This window comes from Silene latifolia, chromosome 8 (genome assembly GCF_048544455.1).
Source record: "Silene latifolia isolate original U9 population chromosome 8, ASM4854445v1, whole genome shotgun sequence".
NCBI lineage: Eukaryota > Viridiplantae > Streptophyta > Magnoliopsida > Caryophyllales > Caryophyllaceae > Silene > Silene latifolia.
In genome coordinates this window covers 54,908,148-54,923,713 of record NC_133533.1, presented here as the reverse complement: position 1 = coordinate 54,923,713, position 15,566 = coordinate 54,908,148, and the positions used below count along the sequence as shown (strand labels likewise).

At 31.2% G+C, this 15,566-nt stretch overlaps 1 long non-coding RNA gene across 1 annotated transcript; it reads right to left on the bottom strand.

Moving 5' to 3' along the window:
• Positions 1 to 12,345: 12,345 nt before the first annotated feature.
• Positions 12,346 to 15,360, bottom strand: LOC141594367 (uncharacterized). Its single transcript, XR_012522153.1, has 2 exons — positions 15,034 to 15,360; positions 12,346 to 12,682 (listed from the first exon to the last, which is right to left on the bottom strand). It is a non-coding gene; the product is annotated as an uncharacterized LOC141594367 (long non-coding RNA).
• Between the last annotated feature and the right edge of the window lie 206 nt (positions 15,361 to 15,566).

The following is a 15,566-nucleotide window of genomic DNA, read 5'->3' as shown; positions in this document are numbered from 1 at the left end:
TAGTCAATAAATTAAAAGTCATAATTTTAATGTACGTTCACCATATTTGTCAATTAATTGAGCGGGAAAATTGTGAGCAACTCTTATTCTTTTAGTTTAGTGGGGATGCTCAATTGATGCTACTAAGAAGGGCTAAATGATCATGTACTGAATGCCAATATAACCAACCATGATTCCAACATATGTATGAAATGCATAAGATTATCCTCCAAATTCTCACCTCCACATCACCGGTGTCAGGGACACGCCCACGACACCACATATCATCACTAGATACTCGGAACACGTCTGTGGTGCCCGAGAGTGACTCGAGTCCCCTGCCAGACATCGTGTCTCAACCACGCGAGTCCCTCCAAAACTTAAGTACTAAATGTGCACATCCTCCTTAGAGTGGGAAGCTCCAAGAGGTGACTCAATCGGAAGACGGTCTCCCAACCGCCTTTTGTCTCCACAATCAACAACCAAGTATACTCCACAATCTTCCAACACCAATTAACACAACAACAATATAATTAATTACCAACAAGAATAATCATTTAACCACACAAGTCATAATATGTCACAAATGCTCACTCCCTTAATTCACCCATTTCTCATGTAATTGCTCCCTAAATGTTATAGTGCATTCTAACTATTTATGTAACATTTAACCATGCTCACTCCCTTCACCACATACATAATTAATACAAGACAATATCATGTCACAAACCCTAATTACCAATAATCATGTTATAATGCAACTACCATGAGATAAGTGTAATTAATGACAATAAATGCATAATTAAACATCCATATTATTAAAGCTAAGTAGGAAAAATCCTACCTCAAGCTTATCTTCAAAAATCCTCAAGTTATGGTCTAGAAATGCTCCTCAGTGAAGCTTCCTACACAAATTAATTACTAAATTCGTTACTCCACTATAATAAACATACTAATTAATCCCCTTAATTACCCATCTTAATTACTCATAACCCTAATTAATTATGAGATAATCTACTAAGAAAATTAAGGTTTACCAAGATAAGATTAAGTAAATAAAAGTGGAAATCAACTTACAAAGGTGGTGGATGAACTAGAGAAAAAAGGTTGGCATCAAGAACTTTTTCAAATATGGAGACTAGATTTAGAGGATAAGGTTTGTGGTTCAGCGACATCGATCGAGTGCCTAGTTCACTCGATTGTGTGAAGCTCCACTCGGTCGAGTGAACAGCCACTCGGTCGAGTGACTGTTTCAGAAACTCCTAGCCACTTCTCAGGTTTCACTCTCCCCCACTCGGCCGAGTGGACTGTCTACTAGGTTGAGCACGGTCTTATAAATTGCGAGGTATTACATTAGGTGTCACCTGACAAAAAACCCTTATATATAAATATATAATAATATAGATATTAAGAATTTAAAATGACTTAATTTTTGTAATTCTTTCAAAATAATTAATGTGATTATTTGAATATGATTAAAATATTAATATTAAATGCTTTACTTTTTTTTTAAAAAAAATGACGGTACAAAATGGTTAAAATAATGGCATTGACACCAATTTTTGCCACATATTCTAACCCTAACCCGATTCATATTCAATCCAACGTGTATTTTGACCCATGTATAATCTGACCCTGGACCTGATTCACCTGACCTATTTTAGGGCGTGTGGTTCACACAAAAGAGGTATGAACCCATACCAAGTGTTTGTTTGATCAATATAATAAGGGTTTCATACCATCAATCAATACTATATATATAATCCGGAAACCAAGGGACTTCAACGTAATTAAATAAATCTATACAAATTAATTATACTATATAGTTTTAATCGATAACGCTGTGTAAATATTATATAGTTTTGCTTGAAATATAAAGAGTCTTTTGGCAAACACTATCTAACATTTGTCTCATTTTCAAAAATACTACCTAACATTTGTAATTTTGCGGAAAACTACCTAATGTTTTTTAGTTTTTGTCTAAAACTACCAAAACCCAATCAATTGTAAAATAAGTCAATTTTTTGGTCATTGACCAATGTTACACGTGAGAACTCATTATTACCTTTTTTTTTTTTTTTTTTTCCTATTTCAAATCAAAATATCCTTCCGTGACTCATTACCTTTACTAATTCTTACCTAAATCCTCTTCTTTACTTCTTAACTCTTCCAGACATCACTTTCCATTAATCCTCCTACACTTTCCATCACTTCTTAATTAGATTGAGGAGAGATGAAATGAAGAAGGAAGGTAATTAGAGTGGCTTGGGCTTTTATTTGGTGTTTTGGAGGGAAAAAAATAGTCAGCAAAAAGAATTGGAGGGAAAGGTAGTCAGATGAGTTCTCACGTGTGAAATTGGTCAATGACCAAAAAATTGACTTATTTCACCATTGATTGAGGTTTGATAGTTTTAGACAAAATAAAAAAATATTAGGTAGTTTCTTGCAAAATTAAAAATGTTAGGTAGTGTTTTTGAAAATGAGACAAATGTTAGGTAGTGTTTGCCAAAAAACTCAAATATAAATCTAGAGAAAACCAGAATATGATGATTTTCCTTAAAATAAACATGTCCCACTTATGGAATTAATCGGTATAAAGTTTAGTATAAAGATGTTAATTATTTAACATACACAAATATAATATAAGTTTGTTATATTTTGGAAACTATTAAAATATAAATAAATTAAGCTAAATTTCCCAAAAAAATATAATATTCCATAATTATTTCGATTTGATTTAATGCATATATGATATATGTAATATATTTATATAAATATATAAGTCTCTTAAAATTACTTGCCTAAATAGGAAAAGTGATTTTGTTAGTAGTGAAAAAAATTGTATTAACATTGTATATAGTAATATGATAGTAATCACTCATTTGAATAATCAAAGTAATAATATTAGCAGCGAGCGGGAGTAGTGAAAGTAATAGAAGTAACGACGGAAGTAGTGAAATTATCAATATTAATGCGGCACTAGTGAAAGTAACAATAATTATGTAACAATAATTACGGTGGGAGTAGTGAAAGTAACAATAGTAATAACGAATGTAATAAAAGTAACACTACTAAAAGAAAGTATATATGAACAATTAGCTAACCAATCGATTTAAGTAAAATATTAATAGCGGGAGTAGTGAATTTGTTATTTGTCTCATAATTTATTTCATCGTAATTTTAAGATATGTCATAGAAAATATATTAATGATAAATTTATGAGTTATGCAACTTTAAAGTAGTTTTATTTAATAAAATAAATTTTAATACTAAATAGAAGTAGCCTGGATAAAGCCGATCACCAATACTAGTTAGGTATTAGTTTCTCATTCCGAAGGGAAGGGTTGAGTATGAGATTGATACCCATATGTGTGAAATTATAATGAACAAAAATTCGAAAACAAAAATTATGGCGTATTGTAAATTGAATTTTGTATATACTTATCCAATTAAATAATTATTTTCATGATTTTAGAACATTAAAATTATTATTTAAAATATTTTATTGTACATATTTTAGCCTTAATTAAGTTTCAAACTCATACCACTACAAATTAAAATAACAATTAGTCTTATTGTAGACGGATGGGTATATCCGTCTAAAGATGTAAACGAGTCAAATATGTCACCACTTTCATAATGAGACAACCCCACCATCCCATTTGTTGTTTATCTTATTATGAAAGTGGTGACGTATTTGACCCGTTTACAACTTTAGACGGATAGTATCCTTCTCAAGTGAGATTTTGTGTTAAAATAAACATTAGATATGAAGAATTACCGGTCTAGGTATACCGTAGACCATTTACCCAATGTTGTTAAAATCGCGATCCGGATTGAAGAATGTATGATTCTACTATCCAAAAATAGATAAACGATCCAAATCGCTCATAGGATGGTTATGGGGTAGAATCGCAGTACAATCGGTCAGAATCAATCAGAATTGTAGAATCGTACAATTCTATGTTTTGCCTATAATAAATGCATTTGAATGTAATGGGCCGATGGGCCACATGTTCTTACAACTTTTTAAGGCCTATTTCACACTCTTAATACCATTTCTTTCATTGATTTATGTGGTCACTTAGTTATGTTAACCCGTTTGACTAACAAAAATATGAAAAATGAAGTAAAAAAGACGTAAAATAACCCCCAACTAAACTGGTAAACCCAACTTCGTAATTCTATTTCTTTTGTCAAATATCCACGAACCCTAATGCCCAATTTAACATTCAACAATATGCTATCATTACTCATCACCCATGAATCCTAAATAAGCTTTGATGACTAGTGTTGAATTAGTATGTTGTCTGAGATTCGAATTGTTCCTGTCACTATTTTTTCAACAATAAGCTTTGATAACTAGTGTTGATATTAGTATGTTGTCCAGACTATAATTGTCCCCTTTCACCATTTTTTCAACATTTTGGTCCTTAGTTGCCATAAATTAGCAATGGTGACATTAGCGGTTGAATTATCAATTCTTTTGTTCAAAAACACTATAGCGGCTTTTATAATTATATAACTAATACTTCATTTATGTTAATTTATAGTTAATTTACATATTTGTGAGATCCCTTCTATTCCATCAATCATGCCTAAACTAGCGAGAATCGTACGATCCTACGATTTGATCCCACGATTTGATCCATGGAACCCGAACGATTCAAAGTTGAATCTTGATCGTGACAACATTGCATCTTCCTGAGCAAGATTTTTGGTGTTGACTTTTGTGTTGAATATAACAGTCTAAGTTTGAGGATAATTCAGTCAAAATCAGGATGATTTATCTGCTGTAGATTATTCCTCTTTAAGCACTTTGTTGTTAAGCCCAACGTTAATTGGAGGTTGAGAATGCTCCTAACAAAAGGAAACAAACAAAATTTGAAAATCCATGTGACGCAGTTTCAGACTTTTGTCCTCTGCCTTCACTTTCTTCCTCTGTCATTTTTTAAGTAAACATGTGACGCGCTGCAAGTAAATGTACCCGCGGTCTTATTCACTTCCTTTAATACTTTTTTTCACATACGAATTTTACTATTTCACATACGTCTTTTATATTTTTATCTTTGTCATTTTTTTCCCCTCAATTGATTTTTCTTCTCCCGTTCATCATCTCCCTTCACCACCACCACCAACACCTTCATTTACACCCCCTTGGTACGGTCAGTCCAATCGCCGGCCAACGGTTCTCCGGTCGACCTCACGCTGGCCGACCTTCGCTCCCTTCTCCGACCAATCAGTTTATTTTATTGCTGAAAAAAAAAGGTCCAAAAGCTACAATAGTACAACACTCGTGAATCGTGACTCAATATGTACATGTATAGCGTAGCTGTGACAAACTAATTTACTATGCATTTGCTTAGGCCACACACTCCCACTAATGTTTACACTTCGTACTGTCATTGCTGCAATTTTAGCTCATCCAAGATAATATCTTAGTCCACAAATTCTTGTTTGTGACGGCACATATCCGTCACTCTTGAGTGACGGATACCATTTTACCTTAAATAATTTTCTCGCAACACTATTCATGTGATCCCCTTTCTCCACTAACCCATTTTGTTACCATTTTAACTCACAAAATATCCGCCACAAATGGTAACCCGTCACAAGGGAGACCAATTGATCTTAGTCTGTTAATACGTTTTTTGTGTCTGTTCTAGTCTTGTATCATGGTTATGCTCGCAAAATTCTGGGCAAATCCTGATAATTACAATAGAACATATTACTAATTGCTAAACGACAAAATTACTTTACTAAATGGAAAGTTATAAATCCATTATTCAAATTTTTAATTAGATTCAATTTTAGGGAGAAAGATAAGATATAAGACTTGATTTGTCAGGTTTAGAAAAAGATCATATGAAAAGTTAATGAAAAGTGTATGTGAAAGAGATGTCTTTATCCGAAAAAAAAGTAATTCCTAAGAAAATGAACAAAAACAAAGTGGGAAGATTATGTAAAAGTATGTGGGTGAGGTAATTTTTTTTTTTTTTTTATTATTTTTTTTTTTGTAGAAGCTCTTGCATTAAAAGACATTTTAGCTGCTAAATTTTTAAGAGTCTCGAAATTGATAATTGAAGATGATCTTTGTGTTATCAACTTAATTCGTAGTACTTGACAAATTTCATGGAAAATCTTATTATCAATGATTTGAAATTAGATCTTCATTTTTTTTACGAAATGATAGTTCAACATTGCTTCCGGGTGGCCAATAAAGTCGCTGACTTTGTGGCCTTTGTTGGGTATCCTAGTCCAACTTTTTTGAGGTGGTTTGAAAGTCGTTGGCTATAAGCCCACAACTTACCTCGTTCATCCGAAAGGATAAAATAGGTTGGTCATATCCTAAGGGATCAATCTAATTTTCTTACACAAATTCTCATTGAAGACGGGCACTATCGTCACAAGCTGAAGACGGATAGTGCCCCTCTCATAATATGCAAGTGACACTATCCATGGGGTGCTTCATTTCTTCCTCACTTGCCCTCCCACTTGTCTTATTGTGAAAGGGGCACTATCCGTCACAAGCTTGTGACGGATAGTGTCCATCACAAGCAAAAGACGCTTTGATTTTCTTAACTTGTTTAAAAAAATACTCTCTTATTCTATATACTAGTTTGAATGCCCGTGCGTTGCAACGGGGTAATTAACTTATTTATTTACATTCTATGTCAAATAAAAGATTAATATATACGTGGGTTAACTCTTATTTATAATCATATAATCACCCCACCTTATACTAATCTTTCGATGTGGGACAATTCTACTATTTATAAGTAATATATTCACCAAACTTGGATTATTTTTCTGATGTGGGACAATTCTACTATTTATACGTAGTATATCATCAAACCCGCATTGTTTTTCAATGTGGGACAAATAACATACTCAGAATTACACCATCTTTTTTGCACTTAGTTCGACATTCAACCAGATCCCGAATACCGAATACGGTTAATTGTTACTCATTATATCTAGAGGTGGCAATTATTGACACGACCCGAAAACACGACACGAACCCGACACGAAGTTAGCGGGTCAGGGTTAAGATGTTGTGACCCATTTAAGTAATTGGGTTGACACGGACACGACACGAAATTTAAATGGGCTGGGTTAGGGTTGGGCTCTTTTGATACGAACCCAACACGAATAACCCATTTATTTAAAAGTGTTATAATATACTTGGGTTGAGTCAATAATTCAACTAAACAACTTAAAAATAAGCATTTTAATTCATCATTTTTTAGATACTAGGGCTATAAAACTTAGTTTATTTTATTAGTTTATTGGGTTAAACGGGTTAAAAATGATCTGCTTATAGATAAATGGGTTAAATAGGTCGGGTTGGGTTATAGAAAAATTAAATGGGTTGGGTTAGGGTTGAGACAAATGACACGTTTATGTAAATGGGTCGGGTTAGGGTTGGGGTAGTGGTGACCCGTTTAAAGTTGACACGGACACAAATACGACACGACCTGATCTGTTTGTCAGGTCTAATTATATCTAATAGTTATATTTAAATTTAATAATATGATCAAGTACTCTACAAATGGTACCCTTGTGTTCACCTTTCTTTCCCAGAATACCATTTGACAACTTTCGTCATAACGTCATTGCTCCTATGACTTTTGACCCCTTTTTCTTTTGTTATCTATTAGACAAACACTTCATCATCTAATTCTTAAATCCAAATTTTATTTAATAAACTAACATTTAATACCTAAATAACAAAACACAAATAGCATGGCATGCTCAATTACTCAAGTTACTCATAGGAGTAACGGCGTTATGAAAAAAGTAAACACAAGGGTATTATATGTACAAACTTAAAATTAGGGGTATTATGTGTAATCTAACAAAATTCGAGGGTACCATGAAAAATTTCCGTTATAATATTGACCATTTTATCGATCTTTCTCCCACCTAAAAAAATGTTACAACTTTAAAAATTTAACATTTAATTCAAGATTATGTTTAAAGTCTTTTATATAATAAGTATACTTTGAGAGATTCAATAAATTTGGGGTGATACCTAAGTTCCAAGGATAAATCTTATTTATAATCATGGGATCACCCCACCTTATGATAATCTTATGATGTGGGACAATTCAACTATTTATACGTAGTATATATTTATCACACCAACATTATTTTTCAATGTAAGACGAATAACATATTTAAAAGTACACCATATTTTTTGAACCTAATTCGACATCCAACCCGATTTAATAATAAGCAAATACTATATTATCTATTAATATTCATACGTGTGTTTTTTATTTTTTTTTATCATAATTAAAATATGTGTAAATGATATGAACCTATACTCTAATGATCGAATTTTTTTAACACAATTCTAATTATATTATTTAAACGTAGTATATTTACCACACCTATATAATTTTTCAATGTGGGACATATAAAATCTATAGGTAAAAAATATAATGATATAAACTTTTAAGAGCTCTCCAAGACAATACTTAAGAGACTCAAAAGATTTTGGGTTGATGCCTAAGTTCCAAGTATGCCTCCTATTTATAATTATAGAATCACCCACCTTATACTAATCTTTCGATGTGGGACAATTATACTATTTATATGTAGTATGTTCACCACACCTACTTATTTTTCAATGTGGGACAAAACATACTAAAAAGTACACAATTTTTCATATTAAGAAGTACACCATCTTTAATATGTGCAAATAATATGAAATTTATACTCTAATGATAGCATTTTTTTTACCACAAAGCTAATTATATTATTTTCATAATTTTTTTAACGATATTTTTTTTGACAAATGAAATGTAAAAGTTTTATATAAAAATTGGAAATATCACTTGAATATAATTTAGGAAATATACATATTATAATAATTAAAAAATTCTCTATTTTATTTTTTACATAAAAAATTATACTTTCCTAAACTTATTTTTGATGATGTGGACGCTCTCAGATCGCTCGAAAAAAGTTTTATATATATATATATATATATATATATATATATATATATATATATATATATATATATATATATATTCTTCCCCTTTTCTTTTTACATAAGAAATAAAAAAATAAATTTAGATCCCACAAAACTTTCAATTAGTCTCCCTTGTGACGGAGTATATCCGTCACAAGGTGAAGACGGGCCAAATCAATACCATATTGAGTAATATGGATACTTGTGGGGCATGTCTACCTATTATTTAATTTATAGAATTCTTGGAAAAGCAAAAAAAAATAGTAAACAATTGGGGAGCTCCCAATATTTCGTCTGATGTCAGGCAAATAATTATACAAACATCACCCTCTCTCATCACTCTCACATCAGTTTTTATATTTTTTTTATCACTCTCTCATCACTCTCACTCTATCATCAACAATAATCGTCATTTTCCCATTTGAATCGCCATTTTAGCAGGTATTGTGTTGATTTGGAAAGTATTGTGTTGATTTTATGGTGATATTTTTGTTGTTTAGTAATTTATTGTAAAACATTACTCAAAAATCTCAATTTTATTTGTAAAAAATTAATTAATGTCAAAATTAGGATTTCGTAGATTCATAGATTACTGATTTTACGAATCTTGATTTTTTTGTTGTTGTGATCTTATTTGTTTTTGTATTGAGATCTTGTTGTTCATCGATTGTAATCGTGTGTTTTTGGTTGAAGTAGTATTGATTGGAGAAAACAGATGATTTATTTGGTGAATTTAATCGTATTTCTAAGTTGAATTAGTTGTTGAGTGGGAGAAGATATTTAATTCGATGTGATTAGTATTTATTGTTCGTTAGATTTGCGTTTAAAGTTTGATTTTCATGAAAATAGATAAAAATGTGATTTTATTAGTGGAAAGTGGAAACGATAGTGTGATTAGGTTTTGTCGAAGGCTGTGATGACGAAAATATAGAAAAATGTGATTTTAATGTTTATCTAAAATGTATTTGCAATAATCTGAGAACGAAAATGTTACCACCTTTGTGTTAATAATGCGACTACATTAGTTGAGAAATGTACCTATATTTGAGTGTGTTGTTATTTATATTTATGTTTGTTTGGGTTTAATATGGATCTTACCATGTCAACATATATGTGTAAACATAGTGACATATGTGTTAGTATTGAAATGTGACCACCTTAGCGAGAAATGTATCTATGTTTAAATGTGCTGCACATTATATTTACGTTTGTTGGGTTTAAAATGAATTTTAACATGTTAACATAAATGAGTAAACATGGTGACATACGTGTTAGTGTTCAAAATGTGACCACCTGAGTTGAGAAATGTACTTATGTTTGAGTGTGTTGAACATTACAGAAATGTTTGATTGGGTTTAAAATGAACCTTAACATGTTCGCATAAATGAGTAAACATGGTGACATATGTGTTAGTGTTGAAAATGTGACTACCTTAGCTTAGAAATATACCTATGTTTGAGTGTGTTGCACATTATATTTATGTTTGTTTTGGAATAAAATGAATCTTAACATGTTAACATATATAAATAAACATGGTGACATGATTTGTGTTAAAAATGTTACCACATTAGTCGGGGATTGTACCTATGTTTGAGTGTGTGTAATTGCTATCTTACTAGGTTCAGCTCTTGTTATTTATATTTATGTTTATTTGGGTTTAAAATGAATCTTAACATGTTAACATAAATGACTAAACATGGTGACATATGTGTTTGTGTTGGAAATGTGACCACCTTAGCGAGAAATGTACCTATATTTAAGTATGTTGCTCATTATAAAAATGTTTGTTATGGTTTAAAATGAATCTTAACATGATAACCTAAATGAGTAAACACTGTGACATATGTGTTTGTGTTGAATATGTGATCACCTTAGTTGAGTAATGTACTTATGTTTGAGTGTGTTGTTATTTATCTTGCTAACATAAATGACTCAATATGATGACATATGTATTAGTTTTGAAAATGTGACCGCCTTAGTTGAGAGATGTATCTATGTTTGAGTGTCTTGCTCATTATAGAAATGTTTGTTTGAGTTAAATTATTACTATTCTGGATATCTGTTTTCAGTGTTAATGTTACCATTTTATTAAAGAACGTGACCATTTAAAAATATTTGACCATTTTAATTTTCATATGTGATCAATGAGGGTGTACATTGTTACCATTTTATCGTATATATGGATTTGTGATTGTGTGATATCAATTTCAGTTAAAATGGTAACATAACAATGTGTTGCTCCTTTCTGTTTAATTTGTTACCATTTAAGCTACACCAGTTAATTTATATATTCATTAAGATAATTATATGGTAACTAATGGAGTTAAACTGGTAACATATGCCCTTGTTAGTTGTTACCATCTTAATGTAACAATTGAGAGTGAATATAAACTGACATATGATGTTTTGAATGTTACAAATGTGTCTTAATATTACTATGTTATTCGAAAATGTTATCATCTTAGTTGTTTTATATTAAGGACTGATTAATTTGTTTTGTTTGTAGGTAAATGAAAGAGGTCGAGGGACATGGGCCACCATCTTCCCTATACCATCTCATAAAAATTGACCACCGCGCAAAAGATGGATGTGAAAGATACAGTGAACATCGGTTTGTAATAAGAAAGACTTAGTACTTAGTGGTTAATGGATAATATGTTATTTTGCAACGCACTTTTTTAGTCCCTCAAGATGTTAGTGATGTAAGACAATGATTGATTTGTAACCGTCTTATTATAAAATATGCGCATTTTCTTTTGAACAATTTTAACTATCACCTTAAAAGTTTACAAATGTTATAACTTTTGTCGCGTATGTGACCACTTTTGTTTATTTGAAAATTGTGTAAAAGAGAATATGTTATAATGGAAATACATCCATATTATTAGGCAGCTATAGTCTCTTAGAATGTGAAAAGGAGAATATTACCATCTTAGTATGGAAATGTAACTACGACAGCTACCATCTTAACTACGGCATGTAAATATACTATAGATTACAGGCATACCGTCTTGCAGAGATGTCTGTTTCTTACTCTTCTTTTTGGTGCCAACAGCAGCTGCCATCTTAACAAGTTAACATAATTGTTTAAACATGGTGACCTAATTAAATGTGTTTGTTGAAAATGTGACCATCGTATCGAGATATGTGCCTATGTTTGAGAGTTCTGAACTGAGTTTAACATGATAATATAAACGTTTTATAACGTGGCGACTTATGTTAACATATTCAAAATGTGAGCACTTTGGTTGGAAAATGTCACCACTCTACCGCTAGGAATGTAACCATAATGGAACTGAATTTAGGAGATGATTCAAAATGTGACCACTTTGGTAGGAAATGAAACCACTCTACTGCAGTAATGTAACCATAATAAGAACATATGTCAGAACATTCGTAGATTGTCTCATTTCATCATAAGGTGTTTACAAAACAAAGATTGTCTTACATCCCTAACATCATGAGGGACTAAAAAGTGTGTCCCAAAAAGAATACATCGTTAAACAAACCACCATGTACTAATTCCCAAAAGATCATCATTATTACAAACTAACGCTTACATCAACGGGCCATGCCCCTTCTTCATTTATTCTTCGAAGTCTTGGGAGGACGAGCAACATCTTGAGAACTATTACAAATGGGACCTCCTGTTGGCCTATCTCTAGCACGGATGTACTTGAGTTGATAAGTGGCGTCTGCTTAACGTTCAGCTCGCCCAATCTGAGTTGATAGGTGGTCACATTGTAAACAATCACAGATATGTCACCATGTTTAGTCTATTATGTTGACATATTAAGAATAATGTTAAGGTGGTCATGTTTTCAACACTAAGACATATGTGATCTATGATGGTCACATTTTCAACATTAAGACATATGTGATCATGTTTATACATTTATGTTATCAAAACAAATATTTTTATAATCTTCAAAAATAAAAATAAAAACATTGGTATATTTCTCAGCTAAAATGGTTACCTATTCAACACTAACACATATGATACGATATTTACAGATAAATGTTACCATATGTAAAGCATATATGTTATCATGTTAAGTTACAAAGGTCACAACACTAAGACACGGTACATATCTCTCGATAAGGTGATCACATTGCCAACAATCACAGATATGTCACCATGTTTAGTCAATTATGTTAACATGTTAAGACAAATGTTAAGGTGGTCACATTTTCAACACTAAGACATAGTATGTGATATAAGATGGTCACATTTTCAACATTATTAAGACATATGTGATCATGTTAACTCATTTATGTTACCAAAACAAACATCTTTATAATCTTCAAAAAATAAAAACATTGGTACATTTCTTAGCTAAAGTGGTTACCTATTCAACACTAATACATGTTACAATGTTTACACATAAATGTTACCATGTCTAACGCATAGATGTTATCATGTTAAGTTCAGGTCACAATACTAAGACATAGATACATATCTCGATAAGATGATGACATTGTCAACAATCACATATATTTCAGCATGTTTATTCTATTATGTTAATATATTAAGAATAATGTTAAAGTGGTTACATTTTCAATACTAAGACATATGTGATCTAAGGTGGTCACATTTTCAACATTAAAACATATGTGATCATGTTTACTTGTTTATGTTATAAAAAAAACATTTATATAATTTCCAAAAAAAAAAGGATAGTACATTTGTTAGTTAAAATGGCTACATATTCAACACTAATACATATGTCACATTGTTTACACATAAATGTTAACATGTGTAACGCATAGATGTTGTCATGTTAAGTTCAGGTCACAACACTAAGACATAGGTACATATCTCTGATAAGGTGGTCACAGTGACAACAATCATAGATATGTCACCATGTTTAGTCTATTATGTTGACATGTTAACAATAATGTTAAGGTGGTCTATTTTCATCACTAAGACATATGTGTTCTAAGGTGGTCACATTTTCACCATTAAAGCATATGTGATCATGTTTAGTCATTTATGTTTACCAAAACAACATTTTTATAATTTTCCCAATAAAACAAACATTGGTACATTTCTTAGTTACAATGGTCATATATTCAGCTTTAAGACACATGTGATCATGTTTAGTGATTTATGTTACAAAAAAAAAAACCTTTTTATGATCTTAAAAAAATACGACACTTTGGTACATTTCTAAGTTACAATGGTCACATATTTAATACTAATACATATGTCACAGTGATTACACATAAATGTTAGTTTGTATTAAACTCAACGTAACATCAATTTTGAATTAGCTATGGTCACATTTTGATATAATTACTCAACTGATATGGTCACATTATCGGCCCTTTAGATACTACATGTTCCAAGTTCAGGACAAATATATTACAGATTACAGGCATACCGTCTTGCGGAGATGTCTATTTCTTGCTCTTCTTGTTAAACCGGTTCTCAATACAAAACGTCTCTTATACATGTGGTTCTCAGTTTTTCGATCAAAGACGAAGATTGCCTATTTTCGTAACACATTTTATTTACCCAAAACAGTATATAAAACAAACATTTTAGTCACGAATTCATCATAAAAACAGAAAGTTTACCCTTTTTGTAAATCACACATGAGTACATGGTTTTCCTAAAACAAAAGACGGATTCTTAAACATATGATGTTACGTAATAAACAAATGACGAAAGTGAATTAAAATTGAACATTCGGAAGGAACGAACAACATACCATTTTCGAAATAATCCATCATACTAATAGTAAAACAAATTCCTCTCTAAATTGATTTGGATAGAATCCTCATTTTTTAGCCATAACAACCCTAGATCTACACATCAAAACACAAAAGATTCAAACTTTTTCACATAAATCAAACAAAAACCCAATACTTCGAGTAAAACATGACATAAAGATTGAATCTTTTTACATAAATAAAAAAACAACCCCAGATCTACACATCAAAACACTAAAGATTCAAACTTTTTAACATAAAAAAAAACTTAATAAAATTATCAACTTTGAGTAACAAATGACATAAAGATTGAAACTTTTTACATAAATAAAAAAACCAACACAATAATTAATTACCATCAAGCAATTCACCATCCTCGTTCTCGACATCATCAATTTGCTCCTCTAAAACCGTCAAAGTAGCTGCTTCCTCTGCTATTTGTGAATTTTTTTTGGTAGATGTATTTGTGCAATTTTAAATGAGATTTTTGATGAAGAAGTTTTAAAGAGAGGAAGTTGTTTGGTATTAAAAAAGTAAAATTAAAATGTCTAGAAGAGAGAAGTTCATAAAAAAATTAAAAAATTAGGAGAGAAGGACGGAGGAAGAGAGTATTTGAGAAGTTTTGCTTACCTAATGTTTGGTTGTTGATGTATGTTTGACGTAAAGCATGATTTGGTGGTGTTTTTTATGCATTTGTGTCCCCCACCCCAATATTATATATTATACACAATACCCACTATCATTTTCCTATCCGACCCATATTAGCTAATACGGTATCTATTCGCTCCGTCTCTCACTTGTGACGGATAGCGTCCGTCACAAATGAGAATTTGTACAAAACTTTATGGGAAATTTTCTTAGCCTAAATGATGGAATCACTAATCAGGGT